Raw genomic sequence first — 24384 nt, forward strand, 5'->3', positions numbered from 1 at the left:
CTTGATGATGCCTTAAGTTTTCAGCACAGTATAACCTTAGTCATTTTTGCACCAATAAAATCAAATCAAAAAAATCAACCTTAAGTTTTCTGGCACATGCAAGGTATGTGAAAGAGAAGTGCAAGTCTTTCTTATCCTAAATGAGACAGGTAACCAGGCAGGAATGGGGCCTGAGAGGTCATTCACTCAGGTTATACTATAATTGTGTTTTTTTACCTATCATTGGTTATGCAGCTGGAGTGTGGGGACACAGGGCCAACGTCTGCAATTATGAAACAGCTTCTGTAGGCACAGTGTGCTGCCCTCCTGATAATGTCACAGGTGTGTAGAATCACTTCTACTATCGTTTTGCAGGTGTTATTGGAAAAATTACCTCTACACTTAGTAATAGTAATCATGGCATGTGATGCAAGAAAGCAAGCGTATGAGCTTATGTAGCATCAGCCAAAAAAAAAAAAAAAAAATTCAAACAACCGTTTCTCTAAATGTTTGTCCAGTTCCTCCTTAAATTTATTTAACCTATCAACTTCCACAATAACAGATGAAAGTTTGTTCCAGCAATTAACCACCCACTGGCTAAAGGCAAATTTCCGCACATCTATTCTACAGCTGTCTTTCCTCAATTTGAATTTATGCCCCCTTAGGTTCACAATCTGAACAAGTGGAAGAATCCCATCAGAATTCAGCATGCTCAACCCTCAATCAGATCATCTCGCAGGTGCCTAGTCTCCAGCCTCTGCAATTTGCAGAACTTAAGCCTCTCTTCATTCCCCTCACTAATTTTGTTGCCCTTCTCTGTACATGCTCAAGCAAATCTACATCCTTCCTAAAATAAGGCCTCCAGACTAATTTTACCTTCCAATGGTCAGGCCATGCCTTGAGTACTGCATACTCAAGGCATGGCCTGACCATTGCTTTATACAGAGGGACAATCACCTCCTTTTTACTGCTAGCAAAATTCCTGTATATCATTGACAAAACCCCATGACCTGCTCTGGCAGCCTGTCTGCATTTCTCAGAAAACTTCATATCTGACTGCACAATTACTCCCAGGTCTTTTTCATTTTCTAACATCCTCAGTGTAGTACCACACAGTTGGTACGTTCCTGTGGGGTTACTTCTACCCATATACAGTACTTTGCATTTGTCGATGTTAAACTTCAGTTGCCACTTCTCATCCCATCTTCCCAAATTTTCTAGATGCTGTTGCAGTAGCACACTGCCATTACTGTCATTAACAATCCTGCCAGCCTTTGTACATCTGCAAACTTCGACACTAAGTCCGATATACCTTCATACATAAAATGAATGAAGGTATGAAATACAATACAAGTATATGATGTATCACCTGAAGAAATCAATACCTGTTACTTTGGATGATGTGCAACTTGACCTAGATGCTTCTTTAACATCTGAGAAGAGAAGGCTTCATTCCATTTATGTAGATAAATGGCAAAGAGACTAGTCAGAGTTCAGAACTTGGTGCCGTGACCAGAGAGTTTTTACCATCAGTGATGGAGTTTAGGAAGAGAGAATCTTTGTGGTTTGTGCCTGGATTGCATGGCACATTTTTACTCACCAATCACAGGACTATTAACAGAAAAATATTTAAATTAGGATTGTCTCCTACCCCACTTTGTCTCTGTGGACAGGAAGAGAATATTGACCACATTATTTTTGATTGTCAGTATTATCAAGACTACCTGCGTAAACTCCAGCTTGTTTCAGATACCTTCACAATGGGAAATAAACCTTCGCCTCTCCAATCTCAAGCAGCATTTGTAGCACTGAACACATTTGCCTCAATTGCTTTTAAAAGACGAGGAGAGCTTAGACTTGCTAATTTGGGATAATTTTATCAGGAGTCAATGATGATTAGATACTCATTGTAACCAAATATACTCTGCTGGACATTGATCATGTTCTTGTATATGGTGTTCTTCTGAAGACATGGAACCTGTTTATAGTGTGATTGGGTTTAAAAAAAAAAAATTCTTATTTCTCCGAGGAAGTGCCTGGAACAATGTCTACAAGAGATTGGACATAATTATATCTCAAGAAATCTTGCTGGTCCTAGCTTCTAGGATGGGATCCTCCATGGGATTATTTCCCTCCATGACATGAGAAGTCAATCCATTTCTCCACCTCTATTTCCTTTACTCTTACTTTATTTCTTCTACCTTCTAACTATTGGAGGGTACCTCTGTTTAATCCTCCTCTCTTCTATTCTTTCCTACCTCTCCAGCTCCCAAACGTCTGCTTCTATAGCCTTTTCATTTTATCCTTATTTGGGCTCTCCCGGACCTTTTGTCCTGGGTTAGTCCAGCAGGTGATAGTAGATCCTGGTCACCTCCACATGGCGGGGGAATGGAGGTGGGACGTGTGGTGACCAAGTGTTGCTACTTCCCATCTGCATCTGCTAAGAGCCAGGTACCTCCCGATAACGTAACAACACGCCATATCATTACACTTACATATCCAACACACTACATAAAAATGGCCAGTTTTGGCATAAGCTTCTACACAAGATGTACAATGATGGCTAATGGGGGGGGAATCCTGGGTTCCACCTCAACAACACATGAATATCCCCTGTGTACTGTGTGTGTGTGTGTTGTTATGTTGTTTCTGGCCACTTTGCCACTAGGAAGGCAATCACCTGGAAAAAATCACCTGCCCAGTTCCCATCTACACCATGAGGAGGTGGGCCACAACTATGCACATGGAGGTAGGACAATTCTACTCAAGCGGTTCAAGAATAGACAAATCCCACACCTACTGGAGGTAGTGCCATTCCAGTGGGTGCCAGTACTCCCATAATTAAGACAGCCCATGTCTCAACTACCAGCAGTAAAAAAATAGTAATAGTAATAAAGGCATGTGATGCAAGAAAGCAAGCATATGAGCTCATGTAGCATCAGCCAAAAGAAAACAAAAAATTCACACAACGATTCCCTCTAAATGTTTGTCCAATTCCTCTTTGAATTTATTTATGCTGTCAACTTCCACAATGACAGATGGAAGTTTGTTCCAGCAATTAACCATCCACTGGCTAAAGGCAAATTTCCGTATCTATTCTACAACTGTCTTTCCTCAATTTGAATTTATGACCCCTTAGGTTTGTAATCTGCGCAAGTGGGAGCTGTTTTTCTTAGTATCCTTTGCCAAAGATTTCTCGTAACCTGCCTTCGCTTGCCTAATCTCCTTTGTGACTTGATTACAGATCACTGCTATGTAGTGGTTCCTTTATCTGCAAATTCTTAATACAGGAATATTCACTGTTGATAACCAGATCAAAATTATTACCCTCTCTGGTTGCTTCTCGAACATGCTGCTGCAGAAAACAGTAATCCAATAAATCCACAAAAGTCTTACTAGTGTGTGAGTGACAAACCCACAAGTTCCAGTCAATATCTGAGAAGTTAAAATCCCCATTATAAGACATTCTGATTTACTAGCCCACTATTTCTCTGTACAATTGTTCGTTGTACTCATTTGAGCCATTAGGCCTATAACACACTCCTACTCTTATTTTTGCTTTCCCAGTGCTTATGTCACACCAAATTGACTGAACGTTGTACTGTCCATGGATGACATGGATATGTCAACTGGATGCACTTCCTTTGATTTTATGTTTTTCTTAATTAACAGCATAACCCCTCCTCCCTTCCTATCCTTTCTGTACACATTGTACTCCCCAAATTCCAATTCTGCATTTCTAATATGTGTGACACCACGTCTCTGATATCTCAACAATATCCACATTTGATGTCTTGACCAACACTTCAAATTCATCAAATTTATTTACTATACTTCTAGCATTGGTATACATGCACCCATTCTTATTCTTAGTTACCTTAACACATCCCATATATTTATTTGTTTCATGATGACTGCCAACACCCCTCGCTCCAGGCTGCTGCTTATTCTAATAGAAGTAATGCAAGAATCACCTTCAGCTCTGCCTGCAGCTACTTTTAACCAAGCTTTCTGAAACACCTAACACTGCCTCGATAGCATCAGCAAATATTCTTGCACCCTTTCTATTTAAGTGGGTGCAATATGGCCTATATAGCCCTTGCACTAAAAAAAAAACCAATAAAAATCTATTTAAGCATATACCATCCCTATAGAAGCAGTCTCTCCTGTTAACATATATATATATATATATATACATATAAATAAAATAATAAAAAAGAAATGATTAAAAAAAAAAATTTAAAACAGTGAGAGTAGAAAACAACTTGCAATAACTGAGAACAATAACAAGAAACTTTCAGGTTAATAAAAAAAAAAAAACATTATATAAGATATTATAATACATGACATGTAACTAGGCATAAGTATACAATATCATAATTCAAAAGCATAATTAAAAGGCAAACAGTCAGATAACAATCAATCAATGTACAGAATACACTAATATATATATATATAAAGACAAAAGTAGAAGACTAGCAAGTCTGTGCCAATCCAAGTCAGTTCCTACATTAAGTAATTTTATAGGAATTTTCTGGGATTTAAGGTTATTAACAATAGTTTTAAATGATAAGATTAAATTGTCAACAGTATATATAGGGTGATCCATTCAAAACAACATAAAAGCTAAAAAAGAAAACAAAAACTACTTCACATATTTTATTCACACCTTGAACAAATAGCTGAAACTTGGAAGTTTTCACTTTATCTCAACATGGCCTCCTTGGTTTCTATCGCATGTGTGATATCAGGGAGCCAGAGTTTTCCAGGTGTTATCCAACATTTGTGGTATGACCGATTTTAATTAGATTTTTCAGTAATTCACAGGTTTTGCTAATTCTCTGTGTGTCCTGCAGAGAATTGAAAAAACCCATGAATTGTTGAAGAACATAAAGAAAAGAAAAATGGCATATCTTGGACACTTGATATGGTATTTAGCATTAGCATTAGTAGAGGCATATGATGCAAGAAAGCAAGCTTATTCAGCATCAGCCAAAAAAAAAAAAAAAAAAAAAAAAACACACCACTCCCATTTCACCCCTCCGTTCGTTCGAAATACCTGTCCAGTTGAGCCTTAAATTTGTTTAGGCTATCAACTTCAACAACAAATGATGGAAGTCGGTTCCACCAAACAACCACCCGCTGGCCAAAGGCAAATTTCCACACATCTATCCGACATCCGTCCTTCCTCAATTTGAATTTATGCCCTCTAAGGTGATTATTCTGAGCAAGAAGAAGAATCCCATTGGCATTGAGCATGCTCAAACCATTCAAAGCCTTTTACACCTCTATCAGATCACCTCGCCGGTGCCTAGTCTCCAGACTCTGTAATTTGCAAAACTTAAGCCTTTCTTCGTAAGAGCAACCCTTTGTTCCATTCACTAATCTTGTTGCCCTTCTCTGTACCCGTTCCAGCAGCTCTACATCCTTCTTGAAATGAGGCTTCCAGACCTGTATACAGTACTCAAGATGTGGCCTAACCATTGCCTTATACAAGGGAATAATCACCTCCTTATCCCTGCTAGAAAAATTCCTGTATATCATTGACAAGACACCATGAGCTACTCTTGCAGCTCGTCTGCACTGCTCAGAGAATTTCATATCTGCCTGCACAATTACCCCCAGGTCCTTTTCATTCTCCACCACTGTCAGTGTAGTACCGCAGAGTTGATACGTTGCTCTGGGGTTACTGTTTCCCATATGTAGTACTTTACATTTGTCAATGTTAAACTTCATTTGCCACCTCTCAGCCCATCTGTTCAACCTTTCCAGATCCTGTTGCAGCAGCATAGCGTCAGTAGTGTCCTTAGCAACCCTGCCAACCTTTGTATCATCTGCAAACTTGGACATTAAACTTGATATACCATCATCAATATCATTCATAAACACCGAAAACAACAACGGACCCAACACTGAACCCTGAGGAACTCCACTAATAACATTAGTCCACGTTGAGCAGTGTCCATTGATTACCACTCTCTGTCTTCTGCCACTCAACCATCCCCTTATCCATAGCAGCAATTTGCCTCCAATGCCACACTGCTCCAATTTGTGCAGCAGTCTTCCATGTGCAACAGTATCAAAAGCCTTTCTAAGATCCAAATATATAATATCAAAGTTATTCCCTGCATCCAGTTCTTTTGTGACTACATCATAGTATCCAATCAAATTGGTCAGGAAAGACCTGCCCTTAACAAAACCATGCTGCATCTGAGCTATAACTGAATTCTTGTCTAGATGATCCTGCAGTGCTTCTTTAACCAGTGCCTCCATTAATTTTCCTGGAACAGAAGTTAAACTAACAGGTCTATAATTACTTGTGTCAGCCTTTGATCCTCCTTTGTGAATTGGGGTTACATTTGCACATCTCCAGGCTATGGGTACCTCCCTTGAGTCCAAAGAAGCTCTCATAATTATGGCTAGGGGTTTGCTTACTTCCTTTGCTGCCTCCTTTAATATAACTGGATAGATCTCATCCACCCCAGGTGCCTTTTTTATGTTTATCCTCAACAATCTCTCCTCCACTTTCCTCTCAGTTATTACAAAATCATCTAGCTCCCTGCCAGTCTACTTTACCTACGTCATTCTCCTTCCTGAATAACTCCTCATGCATGAATGTAGATGCAAAATACTCGTTTAGATTGTGAGCCACCTGAGCAGGATCCTCAACTGTTGAACCATCAATATCCAGTGGACCAATCTGATTCATCCCTTTCCTTTTCGAGTTCAAGTATGTAAAAAACTCTTTTCTGTTTTTCTTTGCATCCTTTGCCAAAGATTTTTCGTAGTCTGCCTTTGCCTGCCTAATCTCCTTTGTGACTTGGTTACAGACCAACTTATACTTTGTATCTATCATAGGCTTCCATGTCGCCCATTAATTTGTATGTATTCCATGCATTTTTCTTCTCTGCCACATGTCTCATTAGTTCATCTGACAACCATTTAGGCCTAAACCTTGAACAATATTTCTTGGGAGTTGTATACACAACCCCCATGGCTAATTACTGAGGAGAGCATGGAGGGAAGAAGAAAGCCTGGGAGAAGATGCATATCATGACTAGATAACATCAGGAATTGTACGGGACCGAAAACTGAGCAGCTGTTCAGAGCTACCAGAGACTTAGAGATATTTGCTGTGGTAGTTGCTGACCTCCATTAGGAGATGACACATGGAGAGGAGAAGAAGATTTGAATGCAAGAGTGATCCTTCTTTCAAGTGATTAATCTCTCGGATGTTGAGTGCATACAAGGTTCTTAACATAACCCCACAAGAAAAAGTCAGGTGAATTTGGGGGACAAGTAATGGGTCCTCCACAACCACACCAATTTTCATGAAATGTTTGATTAAGGAAGTTTTGCACATCAATAGACTAGAAATGTGGAGGTGCACTGTCCTGCTAGAAAATTGTATTGTTCATTTCATTATCATCTTGCAACTGCAGAATGAGAAACAGTTCAAGCATGTCCAAGTAAGGGACCCAGTAAATTGTCTGCTCAGCAAAGAAGAAAGGCCTGAACACCTTATTGCATGCAACACACCACATATTAACTTTTTGACTTGCCCTTTCTAACTTGTAAGAAGCATAGGTTATCCCGAAAATGGCCCAAATGATTGCATTGTGTGTCGACTCTTCCAGACATATGAAACGTGATCTCATCACTAAACACCTGTCTGTTGAACAGGTTTTCATATGCCTTTAAATTTTCACACACAAATGTTTTGAAGGCTAAATGGGATGCACGATCTTGCTGCTGCAGAGTATGCATCTGTTGCATCTGTATCACACACTGCATGTGATACAGATGCATTTTCAGATAACATCGCACAATGCATTGGCATGTGGTATAAAGCACACCTGTTTTTCTTGACAAATGCCTTAAAGACTTTCCTGGACTTGTCATGATAACTTGTACAAATCAACAAAGCTGATTTCCTCAAACATTTCACACCACCTCTTGCTGTTTCAATATGAAGGAACTTTGCGAACACCATACACTCGTCTGTATTCACGTTGCACATGTGTAACACTTTGAAACTATGCATATCATTGACACTTTGCTTTCTGTTTGGTAGTTGGCACCATTTTGAAATGTCCGTTACAGCTTTCCCTCTCTGGGTCATATTTAGGAGTGACATAGCATCAGTAAACTCCCAATGTTCCTTTTCATATATTAGCATTAGCAGTACATAATTAATGTTGGTCAGATGCAATAAATGAAGTTGTTCACTGTCACCATATTAATTTCTGGTGCTTATTTCTTACACAAGTCACTGTCTGTCCCTCTGTTTGTCGATTTCTTCCTCACTCATCATTTGCTCCAAGATTGTCACCAAGTATGTTATTAGCATTAGTAGTGGTATATGATTCAAGAAAGCAAGCTTATGCAGCATCAGCCAAAAAAAAAAAAAAAAAAACCACTCCCATTTCACCCCTCCGTTCATTCGAAATACCTGTCCAGCTGAGCTTAAATTTATTTAGGCTATCAGCTTCCACAACAAGGGATGGAAGTCTGTTCCACCAACCAACCAACTACCTGCTGGCTAAAGACAAATTTCCACACATCTATCCTACATCTGTCTTTCCTCAATTTGAATTTATGCCCTCACAGGTGATTATTCTGAGCAAGAGGAAGAATTCCATCGGAATTGAGCATGCTCAAACCATTCAAGGCTTTATACACCTCTATCAGATCACATCGCCGGTGCCTAGTCGCCAGACACTATCATTTGAAAAACTTAAGCCTTTCTTTGTAAGAGCAATCTTTTGTTCCATTCACTAATAGGTTTTGGCGCATCCTTAGTTGCTAATGTGCCAATAATTGCCAATAAGTGGGAGTGGTTTTTTTTTTTTTTTTTTGGCTGATGCTGCATAAGCTTGCTTTCTTGCATCAAATGCCTCTACTAATGCTAATGCTAATGCTAATAAAACCCAACAACAAACAAACAAACAAACAAACCATTCACTAATCTTGTTGCCCTTCTTTGTACTCGTTCCAGCAGCTCTACATCCTTCTTGAAATGAGGCCTCCAGACCTGTATACAGTACTCAAGGTGTGGCCTGACCATTGCCTTATACAAGAGAATAATCATCTTTTTATCCCTGCTAGAAAAATTCCTGTATATCATTGACAAGACGCCATGAGCTACTCTTGCAGCCCGTCTGCACTGTTCAGAGAATTTCATATCTGCATGCACAATTACCCCCAGGTCCTTTTCATTCTCTACCACTGTCAGTGTAGTACCACAGAGTTGATACGTTGCTCTGGGTTTACTGTTTCCCATATGTAGTACTTTACATTTGTCAGTGTTAAACTTCATTTGCCACCTCTCAACCCATCTGCTCAACCGTTCCAGATCCTGTTGCAGCAGCATAGCGTCAGTAGTGTCCTTAACAACCCTACCAACCTTCGTATCATCTGCAAACTTGGACATCAAGCCTGATATGCCATCATCACTATCATTTATAAATACAGAAAAGAACAATGGACCTACCCAACACTGAACCCTGAGGAACTCCACTAATAACATTAGTCCACAATGAGCAGTGTCCATTGATTACGACTCTCTGTCTTCTCCCCCTCAACCATCCCCTTATCCATAGCAGCAATTTGCCTCCAATGCCACACTGCTCTAATTTGTGCAGCAGTCTTCCATTTGCAACAGAATCGAAAGCCTTTCTAAGATCCAAATATATAATATCAAAGTTATTCCCTGCATCCAGTTCTTTTGTGACTGCATCATAGTATCCAATCAAATTGGTCAGGCAAGACTTTCCCTTAACAAAACCATGCTGTGTCTGAGCTATAACTGAAGTCTTGTCTAAATGATCCTGCAGTGCTTCTTTAACCAGTGCCTCCATTAATTTTCCTGGAACAGAAGTTAAGCTCACAGGTCTATAATTACTTGTGTCAGCCTTTGATCCTCCTTTGTGAATTGGGGTCACATTTGCACATTTCCAGTCTATGGCTACCTCCCCTGAGTCCAAAGAAGTTCTCATAATTATGGCTAAGGGTTTGCTTTCTTCCTTTGCTGCCTCCTTTAATATAACTGGATAGATCCCATCCACCCTGGGTGCCTTTTTTATGTTTATCCTCAACAATTTCTTCTCCATTTTCCTCTCAGTTATTACAAAATCATCTAGCTCACTGCCAGAGTTTACTTCACCTCTAGCATTACCGTTCCTGAATAACTCCTCATGTGCGAATGTAGATGCAGAATACTCGTTTAGTTTGTTAGCCACCTGAGCAGGATCCTCAACTGTTGAACCATCAATATCCAGTGGACCAATCTGATTCATCGTTTTCCTTCTAGAGTTTACATAGGTAAAGAACTCTTTTCTGTTTTTCTTTGCATCCTTTGCCAAGGATTTCTCATAATCTGCCTTTGCCTGCGTAATCTCCTTTGTGATTTGGTTACAGACCAGCTTATATCTATCATAGGCTTCCATGTCACCCATTAATTTATATGTATCCCATGCATTTTTCTTCTCTGCCATATGTCTCATTAGTTCATCTGACATCCATTTAGGCCTAAACCTTGAACAATATTTCTTAGTTGGTATGTAAAGCCTAGTAGCTTCCAAGATTATTTCTTTGAATGCTTCCCATTTTGAATTTGCTGTTGGTAACATCATCAGTTGGTCCCACCGTAAAGAATTTAAATACTGTCTCAGACCATCATAGTCACCTTTATGAAAGCAAAAACCATTCCCTTTACCCCTGATGGTAGTTACCTCTTTGAGTAAATCCCACTTTAGCACACTGTGATCACTGCCACCTAGTGGTTCCTTTATCTGCAGATTCTGAAGCCAGGATCATTCTGAAATGCATGAAGAATCACTACTGATAATCAGATCAAGAGTATTACTCCCTCTAGTTGCCTCCCAAACATGATGATGTAGAAAACAATCAACCAATAAATCCACAAAAGCCTTGCTAGTGTGTGAGTGACCAACCCACATATGTAACAAAACAAATAATAAAAATGAGCAGCATAGTGATATAACATTGTTGTACTTTTGTGATGTTTCGAATGGATCGCCCTGTATATCTTATCACAACAAGGTCCAGAACAGTAGTGTGTTTAGTCACAATTAAAGTTTTTCAGGGTCTGTGATGAGGAATGAGTAGTTAACATCTTTCTTAAGGAGAACAGTTCGAAAGCAAATTCTTGCAGTGTTTAAAAATTGTTTCTGGAGATGATAAACACTTTTTCTTGCCCAAGGATAACAGATCCAGTGGTGGAAAATAGCCATTGTCTAAGGGTCTCATATGCAGGACATTTGAAAACAATATGGGCAACATCTTCACAGACTAAAAGGTTAAAAGTTGCCACAGGCAGAGGTGAAGGTGATTCTTGCACTACTTCTGTTAGAATGAGCAGTTACCAGAAGTGAGGGGTGCTGGGGGGTTTCAGGGACTGATACAGCCATATGAAACAAATAAACACATGGGCTGTAGTAGTAGTAGTAGTAGTAGTGGCACTTGATGCAAGAAAGCAAGTGTAGGAGCTTATGCAGCATCAGCCAAAAAAAAAAAAAAAAAAATCACACCATACCCTCCAATTGCCTGTCCAGTTCCTCCTTAAATTTATTTAACCTATCAACTTCCACAACGACAGATGGAAGTTTGTTCCAGCAATTAACCACCCGCTGGCTAAAGGCAAATTTCCGCACATCTATTCTACATCTATCCTTTCTTAATTTGAACTTATGTCTCCGTAGGTTCGTATTCTGAACAAGTGGGAGGATCCCATCAGAATTCAGCGTGCTCAACCCATTCAAGGCCTTATAGACCTCAATCAGATCACCGCGCAGGTGCCTAGTCTCCAGCCACTGCAATTTGCAGAACTTAAGCCTCTCTTGGTAAGAGGATCCCTTCATTCCCCTCACCAATCGTGTTGCTCTTCTCTGTACACGCTCAAGCAAATCTACATCCTTCCTAAAATGAGGCCTCCAGACCTGTACGCAGTACTCAAGGCGTGGCCTGACCATTGCCTTATACAGAGGGACAATCACCTCCTTTTCCCTGCTAGCAAAATTCCTGTATATCATTGACAAAACCCCATGACCTGCCCTAGCAGCCTGTCTACATTGCTCAGAAAACTTCATATCTGACTGCACAATTACTCCCAGGTCTTTTTCATTTTCTACCACCTTAAGTGTAGTACCACACAGTTGGTACGTTTCTCTGGGGTTACTTCTACCCATATGCAGTACTTTGCATTTGTCAAGGTTAAACTTCAGTTGCCACTTCTTAGCCCATCTGCCCAAATTATCTAGATCCTGTTGCAGTAGCACACTGCCATTACTGTCATTAACAACCCTGCCAACCTTCGTGTCATCTGCAAACTTCGACATTAAGCCTGATATACCTTCATCAATATCATTGATAAATATACAAAACAACAGTGGACCCAACACCGAACCCTGTGGGACTCCACTAATAACATTAGTCCACGAAGAGCAGCACCCATTGATTACCACCCTCTGTCTTCTCCCACTTAACCATCCTTTTATCCATTGTAGCAACTTACCCTTAATACCATTCTGCTCCAATTTGTACAGTAGTCTTCCATGCGCAACAGTGTCAAAAGCTTTCCTGAAATCCAAGTATATGATATCAAAATTATTTTTTGCATCCAGTTCCTTTGTGACCACATCATAATAACCAATCAAATTTGTCAGACAAGACTTTCCCTTAACAAACCCATGCTGTGTCTGAATTATTGCTGCAGTCTTGTCTAGATGATCCTGCAATGCATCTTTAACCAGTGACTCCATTATTTTACCCGGAACAGAAGTTAAACTAACTGGTCTGTAATTATTCGTGTCACCCTTCGAACCTCCTTTGTGAATTGGGGATACATTTGCACATCTCCAGTCCGTGGGAACCTCCCCTGAATCCAAGGATGCTCTCATAATTATGGCTAAAGGTTTGCTTAGTTGCTTTGCCGCCTCCTTTAATATAACTGGATAGATCCCATCCGCCCCAGGTGCCTTTCTTATGTTTAACTTCAACAATTTCTCCTCCACTTTGCTCTCAGTTATTACAAAATCATTAAGCACACTGCTACAATTTGATAACCTTCTTCCATTTTCAAACTGTAATGATTCCTCACGTGTGAATGTAGATGCAAAATACTCATTCAGTTTGTTTGCTATCTGTGCAGGATCATCAACAGTCGAACCATCGATGTCAAGTGGACCAATCATATTCAGCCCCTTCCTTTTAGAGTTTATATAAGTAAAGAAATCCTTGCTGTTTTTCTTAGCATCTTTTGCCAAAGATTTCTCGTAATCCGCCTTTGCCTGCTGAACCTCCTTTGTTACCTGATTACAGACTAGCTTATATCTGCTACAGGCTTCTGCGTCGCCTGATAATTTATATGCATCCGATGCATTTTTCTTCTCTGTCACAAGTCTCATTAGTTCATTTGATAACCATTTAGGCCTAAACCTTGAACAATATTTCTTCATCGGTATGAAAAGTCTAGTAGCTTCCACGATTAATTCCTTGAATGCTTCCCACTTAGAATTTACTGTTTGTAACATCGTCAGTCGATCCCACTGTACAGAATTTAAAAACTGTCTGAGACCACTGTACTCCCCTTTACGGAAGCAAAAACCCTTTCCTTTACTCCTGACGGTAGTTACCTCTTTGAGTAAATCCCACTTCAGCACACTGTGATCACTGCCACCTAGTGGTTCCTTTATCTGCAAATTCTTAATACACGAATGATCACTGCTGATAACCAGATCAAGAGTATTACTTTCTCTGGTTGCCTCTCGAACATGCTGCTGCAGAAAACAATCATCCAATAAATCCACAAAAGTCTGACTAGTGTGTGAGTGACCAACCCACAAGTTCCAGTCAATATCTGGGAAGTTAAAATCCCCCATTATAAGACATTCTGATTTACTGGCCCACTCTATTTCTCTGTACAATTGTTCATTGTACTCATTCGAGTCATTAGGTCTATAACACACTCCTACTCTTATCTTTGCTTTTGCAGTGCTTATGTCACACCAAACTGACTCAACAGTGCACTGTCCATCTATATCAACTGGATGCACTTCTTTTGATTTTATGTTTTTCTTAATTAACAGCATAACACCTCCTCCCTTTCTGTCCTGTCTATCCTTTCTGTACACATTGTACTCCCCAAATTCCAGTTCTGCATTCCTTATATCTTTGTGACACCACGTCTCTGCTATCCCAACAATATCCGCCTTTGATGTCTTGACCAACACTTCAAATTCATCAAATTTATTTACTATACTTCTAGCATTGGTATACAGTAAACCCCCGCTATTCGCGGGAGTTACGTTCCTGAGAAATGTCGCTAATACCGAAAACGCGAATACTGAGTTATGGCTCCCATAGTAATAAAGGGGTTCCATTCCAAAGTATGAAATATATAAGAAAAACTAGTTTAAAATTTTGTCTATGTATGTATTATATGTCCCTTCATAATATGACTATGTACATTGACAGTACATAGTGAAATGCAAGCATATGGCATCGAAATGAAAATAAGAAACAATTTAATATTAAATATAATAAAATGCCTTTGCTAGCAAAAAAACTTATCCCGCCAGTGCTATCACCAGTTTCGCTAAAGTGTTGATAAAGGAGTTTTGCCTTTTCACGAATGATGAGTGAACTTAACGGAATTTTATTTTGAGTTCAGTCTTCTATCCACAGATTTAAAGATTTTTCTATTTTTTCTAATTTAACATCACGAGTTACAGAGCAAATTTTTGAAGCAATTAGAGCGTTTTCACGGACACTACGGCGGATTTTTCTCTTCCGATTTTTTGATTGATCGTACTGTTGACTCATTGATTTTATAATGTTTTGCCACTGAGGAGACCCTTTCACCATTAGAAATTTTATCTAATAACTCAATTTTATTCGCTAATGTCATCTTTGATATTTTCTTTGATATTTTCACATTTCTCTTCTTTGATATTTTCACATTTCTTTTGTTATTCTTAGCCATATTTTTGTAGGGGTTAGAAAGAACTTTTCCACAATAAAGTCACTTTCTTCCGTTAACACACTCGAAAAAGTCTGTTTTACACTGCAAAACGGTAGATTTACCATTTTTGTAAGCATATCAATTTATAAATTGATAAATTTATTCAATTTATAAGCATATAAATTAAAAGTAAACGACGAAACCTTCCATGACAAGCGCATAACACATACTGAACAAGGATTAGCGAGAAACATCCACGCTCGCGAATTTGTCACCCCTCTCCCCCCACCCACTCAGCGCTGTTTTGACCGAGAAAGATAATTTTAGCCACGCCCATATTTTTTATGGCAGAAAATATTCACGGCGCTTTAAAATTCACATTTTTTTTAGGTTCCATTTTATATTAAATTGGCGATCGCGAATACGTGAAACCGCGAATACAGATACCGCGAATAGCGGGGGTTTACTGTACATGCAAGCATACATGCTCCTATGCCTATTCCTTGTTACCCTAACACATCCCATATACCCAACTATTCCAGGATGACTGCCATCCGTCCCTGAAACCCCCAACACCCCCTCGCTCCAGGTCGCTTCTTATTCTAATAGAAGTTGTGCAAGAATCACCTTCACCTCTGCCTGCGGTTACTGTTAAACTATTAGTCTTTGTATCCCCCCAAGCTAGCAGTTTTCCGACCCACCTAACACTGCCTCGATAGCATCAGCAAATATTCTTGCACCCTTTCTATTTAAGTGTATCCCATCCCTGTAGAAGCAATCTCTCCTGTTAACAAGTACAGTCCAGGCTGAAAAAAATTCTACCCCTTGAGCCTTGCACAATCTTTCCAGGGCCGAATTGATCGACAAGGCTCTCATCATATACTCCCTCCTATCGTGTCTGGGCAGAATTGCAGACACTTTCAAATTCAACCCTAATTCTCGGCTTTTTTTCAACAGTGACCTGTACTTGTTGAGTAATTCTGCCGGTCTCCTACTCTTAATATCATTAGTGCCAACGTGTACAACTATATCACCTTTTGTGCCCTTGAAAGATGATATCCGCTCTACAACGTCATCAACCTTTGCCCCTGGCAGACATACCCTGGTCCTGTTCCACCTATCCTTTTTACATAGCATGTTCCCCGTTTCCCTGACAATAGAGTCACCAACAACTAATAGTTCCTGTGGGACCAGCGCATTCTGCCTTGGGGGTTGCCGCTGTGTTGCGTGATGACCAAGTGCAAGCTCTGGCATTGATGTGGGCAGCTGAGAGCTTGATGGGCCCCTCAATTTATTTCCTTCAAGGGCATCCACCCTGTCCTTCAAACTCTCATATAGGCTCATAACAACGCTGAGTTGTCGCCTGATTTCCTTACACTCCTTACATCGCGCACACACAAAGACATCCCCCATGGCAATATCATGTTCCGTTCCAGAGAGTTCGGCAAACATTTCACAAGTTGCACATTTTTTTAGGCTGTGACGCGTTGGAGAATCGCCCCCCTCAGTTCTCCCCCGAGTCACAACACTCCTGCCACTTTGTGCCCGTTGCTTTGCTGCTCTAGTTCGGGGCATGGTAGTTTAAATTAATAAAATCAATAAATTAAATGTGAATAGTATTTGAATAGAAACTATGAAATAGAAACAGTGAAGCGTATTACTATATAATTATGCGTTAGAGCTACCTCAATTAAAAAATTTGAATTCCCTACAAAAACTTTGAATTCCCTATATACAAAAACAATGGCTACAAAAATCGAACAAAAATAACGGTTTTACCTATCGTAAGTAAAATCCACAAAAACTCTTTATCTAAATTAAAATAAAAAATAACCAGCGTAACTATAACTATATGACTACGTATTAAGTACAATATAAAACAACAATCATGTAAATAAAAGGCAAACACTTATCGTTTTTGCAGAGCCTGTAACTGTCAGCTGTAACTTTTAAATAGAGTCAGTGCCCTATTCTTAGTTACCCTGTATTAGGGTAACTAAGAATAAGAATAGGTGCATGTATACTGACTTGTACACCAATGCTAGAAGTATACACTGGTGTTCAAAGAAAGTGTATCACCCCTTAAAATTGTAATTGTCGTTTGAATAATGTAAGTATATGACAATATTTCTTACAGATTGCATCAGATAAGATTGGCATGTAGGTGATGATGTAATATTGCATCAGCTGTTACTTTCAGCTATATAAACACGCTCTGCAAGAGTTGCGGTTATTCCTTGCTTGTGTCAGGATGGCGAATTACTTCAGTTGGCGCCACGAAGAAAAAAGATAGGAAAAAAGGAACCAGATGCAAATGAGTCTCTATGCCAAAACCGGACCATGTTTTGAAGCACTTATGCCTTAAAAACCATAAAGCTTCTTCGTCTGGGCTGAAAAGAGAATGGGAAGAACATACAGGAGTGATAGCAAGTGCAGTAACAATCACAAGATGCCTCTTCAAAAATGGATGTAGCTTATCATCCTAAGAAGAAGCCCCTCCTCACACAAAAAATGAAAAAGGCCAAATTAATTTGGTGTAAGGAGCATGTCAAATGGACCCCTTAGCAGTGGAAGTCAGTTATTTTCTCAGATGAGAAGAAATTCAACCTGCATGGCTCTGATGGGAGACAAACGAGTCGCCGTAGACGTGCTGAAGAATACCATCCAGACTGTATAGTGTCTACAGTGAAATTCCTTACCAGCCACATGATATGGGAGTACATTTCATATCGTGGCGTTAGTTCACCTGCAGTTTATAAAAGGTTTGTAAATGCCAATGGATACCTGGCTGTACTGGAAGGAAATTGCTGCCATTAGAGACCATTTCAACCTGCCAAGTAAACTGCATCTTTCAGGATGACTCTGCTCCTTGTCATCAGGCAAAAAGTGTTAGTTAGGCACTTCTGTAGTTACTTAAGCTTCATTTCTGCATTAGAGGTTCAACAGTAATGTGTTTTCCTTTGTTACAGGTGAAAAAATGGTTGGAAGAATGGTCCATTACAACTATTACCTGGCCAGGAAACAGCCAGGCCGGACATGAATCCTATAGGGAACTGTTGGAATCGTGTGGAATGTGCAGTTGCCAGAAAGAAACCAAAGACCCTTCGTGAACTTCAAGAAGCCATAATTCATGTTTGGAACCACGAACTATCAGTTGATTATCTTCAGAAATTGATCTTGTCAATGCCTCGACGGTGTGCTGCTGCTGTCATCAGGGCCAGGGGCGGTTCACCTAAATACTAACTGTTTAAAATGATAAACTGAAGCAAATTGAGGGCTTCTGATAACATTTCAGCCACAATTGTTGTGTTTACCAAAACTGTTGTATCATCATCAGCCATTTTCAATCCACTGCAGGATGAAGGCCTCTCCAGCAACTTTCCAGTTCCTTCTGTTTTGAGCACTGGCCATCCATTTACTACCTACAAACTCATGAATTTCATCTATCCATCTCTGCCTTTGTCTTCCAGGTTTTCTTCTAGCTCCTCTTGGGTACCATTTTTTTATTTTCTTAGTCCATCGTCATCATGTCTTCGAGCTATGTGTCCTGCCCAAGACCATTTTAGTTCTTTAGTTTTGATAAGAATGTCCTTTACTTGAGTTTGCTGCCTAATCCATGTGTTTCTCATCTTATCTAACAGTCTGATTCCCAATATAATTCGTTCCATTCTTCGCTGTGTAGTTCTCAGCTTCTCTTCCATTCTTTTGGTGAGTGCCCAAGTTTCACTTCCATAAGTCATGGTGGGGAGTATACATTGGTTCATTATTTTATGTTTCAGACAAACTGGGATATTACTCGTCAGTATGTGACTATATTTCCTGAATGCTATCTATTCAAAATTTATTCTTCTCTTGACTTCCAGCCATTTATCATTATTACAGCTAATAACTTGTCTCAGATAAGTATATGACTCCACCTTTTCAATTACTGCTCCGTCAATCATTATATCCCTTTCACCTTTAGTCCAAAATCCTTACTAACTGTGCATAACTGATTAAGATTTTCCTCTAATTCTTTGGGATCATGGCTTATGATACAAAATCATCTGCAAATCGTAAATGGTTTAGGTACTCTCCATTCACATTGACTCCTTTCTGCGACCAGTCTAATCATCTGAAAGCTTCCTCAAGGGCGGCAGTAAACAATTTCGGGGATATTGTGTCTCCTTGTCGAACTCCTTTCTGAATTTTAAATTTACTTTGTCTAGTCTAATAAAGGAGGTAGCATTCTCATATATTTTCTTCAAAATCATAATATATGGGGTATCTATGCCTTGCCGTGTCTTTCCAGTGTCTGAAACATTGCCTTATGCTGTATAGAATCAAATACCTTTTCATAATCCACAAATGCCAGGCATAATGGTGTTTTATATTCATTTGCTTTCCCTATTAGCAGTAATATTATGTGAAGGTGGTCCATAGTTTAAAATCCTGTCCTAAAGCCAGCTTGCTCTTTCAGTTAATTCTCATTGGGTATTCTTTCTAATCTGTTAGTAATGACCCCTGTGAACAACTTGTAGATTTGGGATAACAAGCTAATTGGTCTATAATTTCCAATTTATCTCCTTTCTTATGCAGCAGAACTATGATTGCATTATTCCATTCCCTAGGCATCACACCCTTTCTAATGCATTTTGTGAAGAGTCTTGCCAGTTTGTGTCATGTCTCTTTCTCTCAGTTTTAACAACTCTACAGTAACTTCATCTTCCCCAGGGCTTTCTGATTCTTCATTTTATTCAAAGCATGTTCTACCTCATCAGGAAGAATATCGGGTATGTCGTATGTGTTGCTAATTTGCGATCCATCTTCCCCACTGCTGGCATCATTCCCTCGCTCCTTGTATAATTCTCTATAGTAGTCTTCTGCTATTTGAATTATACCTTCTCCGCTATTTTTCAGTTTCATTATCATTTGTCTTTCTGTATTACTGCTTATGGCTGCTGATTTAAATCCTTTGTTTTCCTGTAATGTTTGTTCTACTTTTCTTGCATTAAATTTTCTTATGTCCTCTCTGAGTCTCTTTCTAATGGCTTTGCATAACTCAGTATACTCAATTTTCTGCTTGTCAGTGTTTTTCTTGCTCTTCATTTGTCATCTTCAGTTCATCATGACAAGTGTTTCTTGACTAATTTTTTCTTCTTTGGATTTCTTTTTACCTATAGGTTTCTTGGGCTTTATCACTTTCAGAAAGTTGTAATATTCCTCATTGATTCTGCAAATTCTACAAGTCTTTCACCTCTTTCATTTCTTTCACCAATTCCAAAATTTCCTATAGTTCCCCTTTGTGCGCTGTTTTATCTCTTTCCAACCTTAGCATTGAAGTCCCCCATAATGATAGTGTAGTTAGTTTTCTGTTCATCTAGAAGACTCTCAATTACATTTCTTCAACCTCTTCGTCATCATGGCTCGATGTTGGTGCATAAATCATTATAACCTTTAGCTTATACTTCTTAGAAATCCTGAGTATTAGTCTTGACACCCATGGTGATGTACTTTTGAATTCCAAAATGTTGTTTTTTATATCTTTATGGACCAGAAACCCAACTGCACCTTGGCTCCTTTCACTGTTTCCATTGATATACAGCAGATTTACACTTGATAAACTTATAAGTTATTCATTTCTTCTTTTTGTTTCAGCCAAACCGATGATATTCCAATTCACATTTTCTAATTCATTTTCCAGCTCTAATATCCTGTCTTCACCGATGAACGTTCTTACGTTGTAACAGGCCAAGTTCAGTATCCGTGCATGGCAGCCTGGTCGTACCCAGAGATTCTTAGCACCCTCTGCTTCCACTCTGATCCTCTTGCTGCCTTAAGAGAGGGAGTGAAAGCCGCTGGGGACTGAGGGCTATTTGTTTCGTCCTACTGTCATGTGCTGGAGGGTTTGGTCTTTTCCTCTTCACGCTGACCAGGCGTCTTGAAGAGAACCACTCTACACGTTCGTTGCCACCTAAGTGACGTAACAGGGCTTACCATCGCAAAGGTGTGCATGAGTGGATTTTAGAGAGGCAGGCCAACCAGACTTCTTCTAAATCTTCTAAAATAGAGAGATATTGGATCCATCAGTGTTTTAGACTGAGTGTCTGATAACACACAGAATGCCTGTTCCCCCTCTAAGCCCCATTGAGCAATCTTATGTTGTAACAGGCCAAGTTCAGTTTCCGCGCATGGCAGCCTGGTCGTACCCAGAGATTGAATTTTATATATCATATTTAAATATTATATTTGATTGAACATCATTAATGCAAAGGATGTGAATGGTGGTTTTTAATAAGCTCCTTAATATTGGGTTTGTGAGTTTTATTCTTAACTCACCACTCTCTTCCAAGTTTAGTCGGTTCCTCTCTTTTGTTAAAATGTCATTTATGCGACTAAAACCAGCTTCGATCCTGCAAGTTCTCGGAAACACAATAAAAATGGCTCAACAGCTGCAAAAAGTTTGGGATATCTTGTTGTAATGTTTATATTGTTCCAGTAATTGCTGATATTTTTATTATTAAATAAAGATTTAGCTTCTATGTCAATGTACATATCGATGAATTCATTGTCTAAGTAACCTGGTTCAACTCCATTTTTGATATTTATATCAAATGGCGTAACGATCCAATTAGGTACATTCATTTCATCCAGCATGAGCTGATGCTTTATTCCTGGTCCTTGAAACATATTTTAAAGTCTTCCCTTAATTTTTCAAGATGTTCTATATACATCTCTAAATGATCATCTGAAAGTATTTTACCTCCTCCTTCCAAATTGTTTTAAGTTTGAGAAATACTGAAAATCTCTGCATGCCAATGAAGATCTATATAGGCCTATATAGATGGTAGCGTCTTTACCTTGGAGTCAGTTCTGTACTTCATTAAATTTTGAATACAGGTTTGCCAGATAGAACAGTTGGTTCTTGCACTTTTTCAATTTGTCAATAGTGATGGATCTAGGCATGTAAGAAGCTCCACAGCTGAGTCATACAAATCGACAATTCTTTGCAAGCTATCACTTCCTGATAGCCACCTTACTTCGGTATGCAAAAGTAATTGGTTGAACATTTCATCATTTTTTTCACATAACATGGCAAACAGATGTGAATTAAGTGGAGTGCCCTTTGATTATTGATCTGATATACACCTTTAGAGCATCATGCAGCTTACCATTGAGTTTCTTTGCTGCAAGATGGTGTCTGTGTAACACACAATGAACAGTACATACTTCCGTAAATTTTCTTTGAGAAGGGCAACAAATCCTCTGTAACGGCCAACCATTGCTGGTACACCATCGGTAGCCACTGGAGTTATATTGCTGAGCAGAACATTCTTTTTCTTAAAGTACTCTTCCAAAAATTGTCTCACCTTTTTCATCTACTTTCATATACCTGGCAAATAAAAACTCGTCAACAATATATTTTTGGCTTTGGCTATAATACCTCACATAGGCCATTAGAATATTTGAACTGCCGAAAGTTCAAATATTCTAATAAAAACAAAATAAAAATAAAAACTCGTCAGCAATACATTTTTGGCTTTGGCTATAATAGACTCACATAGGCCATTACCCCAGGGGCTCACATCTGGTGAGTATGGGCTTGGCAAACCCAGGGTCCTGAGCTGGATATCATCATTCTTCTCTTTCTTGGTGATCCCCCCCCCCTCCTCTCTCTCTCTCTCTCTCTCTCTCTCTCTCTCTCTCTCTCTCTCTCTGGGTAATGCAGGATATATATTTTTTTTTTTCTAGTGCAGCATAAGCCTCAGGCTTCCTTGCAGCATATGGCTATTAATAATAATAATTAGAATATTTGAACTGCCAAAAGTTGACTCATCAAGTTGGATGGAGAATTTGCAATTTTGAAGCTCAGGCACCAAGGTTTTTTTCCACATCATCTGCCATCTCATCAATGAGTCATTGCACTGTATTCACACTTAATGGCAGGCATTTTAAAACAGGATAGGAATCCTTCTTCATAATCATTTCAGTCACCTCTTTGATTTCTGGTAATTATAATCTCCTCACCAATGAATGGTATACGCTTTTTCTTTCTTTGCTATAATAAGAGAGATATCGAATGTTGCCTTCAGTCCTCCTTCATTATCAGCACGAGCAGATGCTTTAAAAAATGTATTTAAATTTGGCCGATTTCTGAATTTTTCCTTCAGCGCCTTAAAAAAATTTAAGATCTTCATTTTTCTCATCAGGATAAATCCGTTCAATGTGTTATTTCATCTTCGAAGGTTTCATGGCATCATTACTAAAAGTCTTTTCACATAAGAGCACATAGGCACTGTTTCATTATTAACTGAGGGCACAAATCCAAATTTCAAATGCTCTTGTGAATATTGTTGACATTCTTTCTTTCAGGATGTTTCACATCTGCACTTACTCTAAAATATAAATTGAGCTACGACTCCAATAAGCACAATGGCTGCCACTGTATCTAAGAAAAAATGTCAACAATACTCATGAGAGTATTTGAAATTTGGATTTGTGCCCTCAATTAACAATGAAACAATGCCTATGTGCATTTTATGTGAAAAGACTTTTAGTATAACAATATAATATAAAACAAGGTAATGGTAAAGTTCTGGGGGAACCACACCGATGAGCCAAAACATTATGGCCAGCGAGTCATTATGCAAATCGAAGCAACTGCAGGTGAACTATGGCACATGTGCAGGTCAGGAGACATGGTATAAAAAACACCTGATACTGAGCTCCATTAATCAATGTTACTCTTGTTCTTCAGATGGGAAAGGCAGTGGACTTAAGCGAGTTTGACAAAGGCCAAATTGTAATGGCCAGACAACTGGGTCAGGGCATATCCGAAATGGCACTGCTGGTGGGGGTGCTCATGGTTAGTCATAGTTAATGCCTACCACAAGTGGTCCAAGGAGGGGAATCCACGAACCGCTGCGAGGTGTTCGATGACCATGGCTCATCGATTCTCGAGGCGAGTGAAGGCTCTCCTGGATGGTACATGGCAACAGATGGGCAACTGTGGAGCAACTCGGTGGTAATTGGAATGCTGATGATGGGAGTAATGTGTCACAACACAGTACATCGAACCCTGCTGAAAATGGAACTGCATAGCCACAGGCCACTCCGGTGTCCATGCTAACCGCGATTCACCGGCAACAGTGTCTACAATGGGCACGCAAGCATCGAAACTGGACCTTGAGTGATTGGAAGAAGGTCATCTGGTCGGATGAATCATGTTTCCTGTTGCACCATGTGGATGGCTGGGTACGTGTGTGTTGTTTACCTAGGGAAGTGATAGCACCTGGATGCACCGTGGGACGAAAACAAGCCTGTGGCAGTGGTGTCATGCTTTGGGCAATGTTCTTCTGGTATACCCTGGGCCCAGTCAATCCATATGCCGGGCACTGTGACATTTAGCACCTACCTAAACATCATTGCTGACCACCAGGTAC

This window comes from Mastigoproctus giganteus, chromosome 12 (genome assembly GCF_048544385.1).
Source record: "Mastigoproctus giganteus isolate SK-2022 chromosome 12, ASM4854438v1, whole genome shotgun sequence".
Taxonomy (NCBI): Eukaryota; Metazoa; Arthropoda; class Arachnida; order Uropygi; family Thelyphonidae; genus Mastigoproctus; species Mastigoproctus giganteus.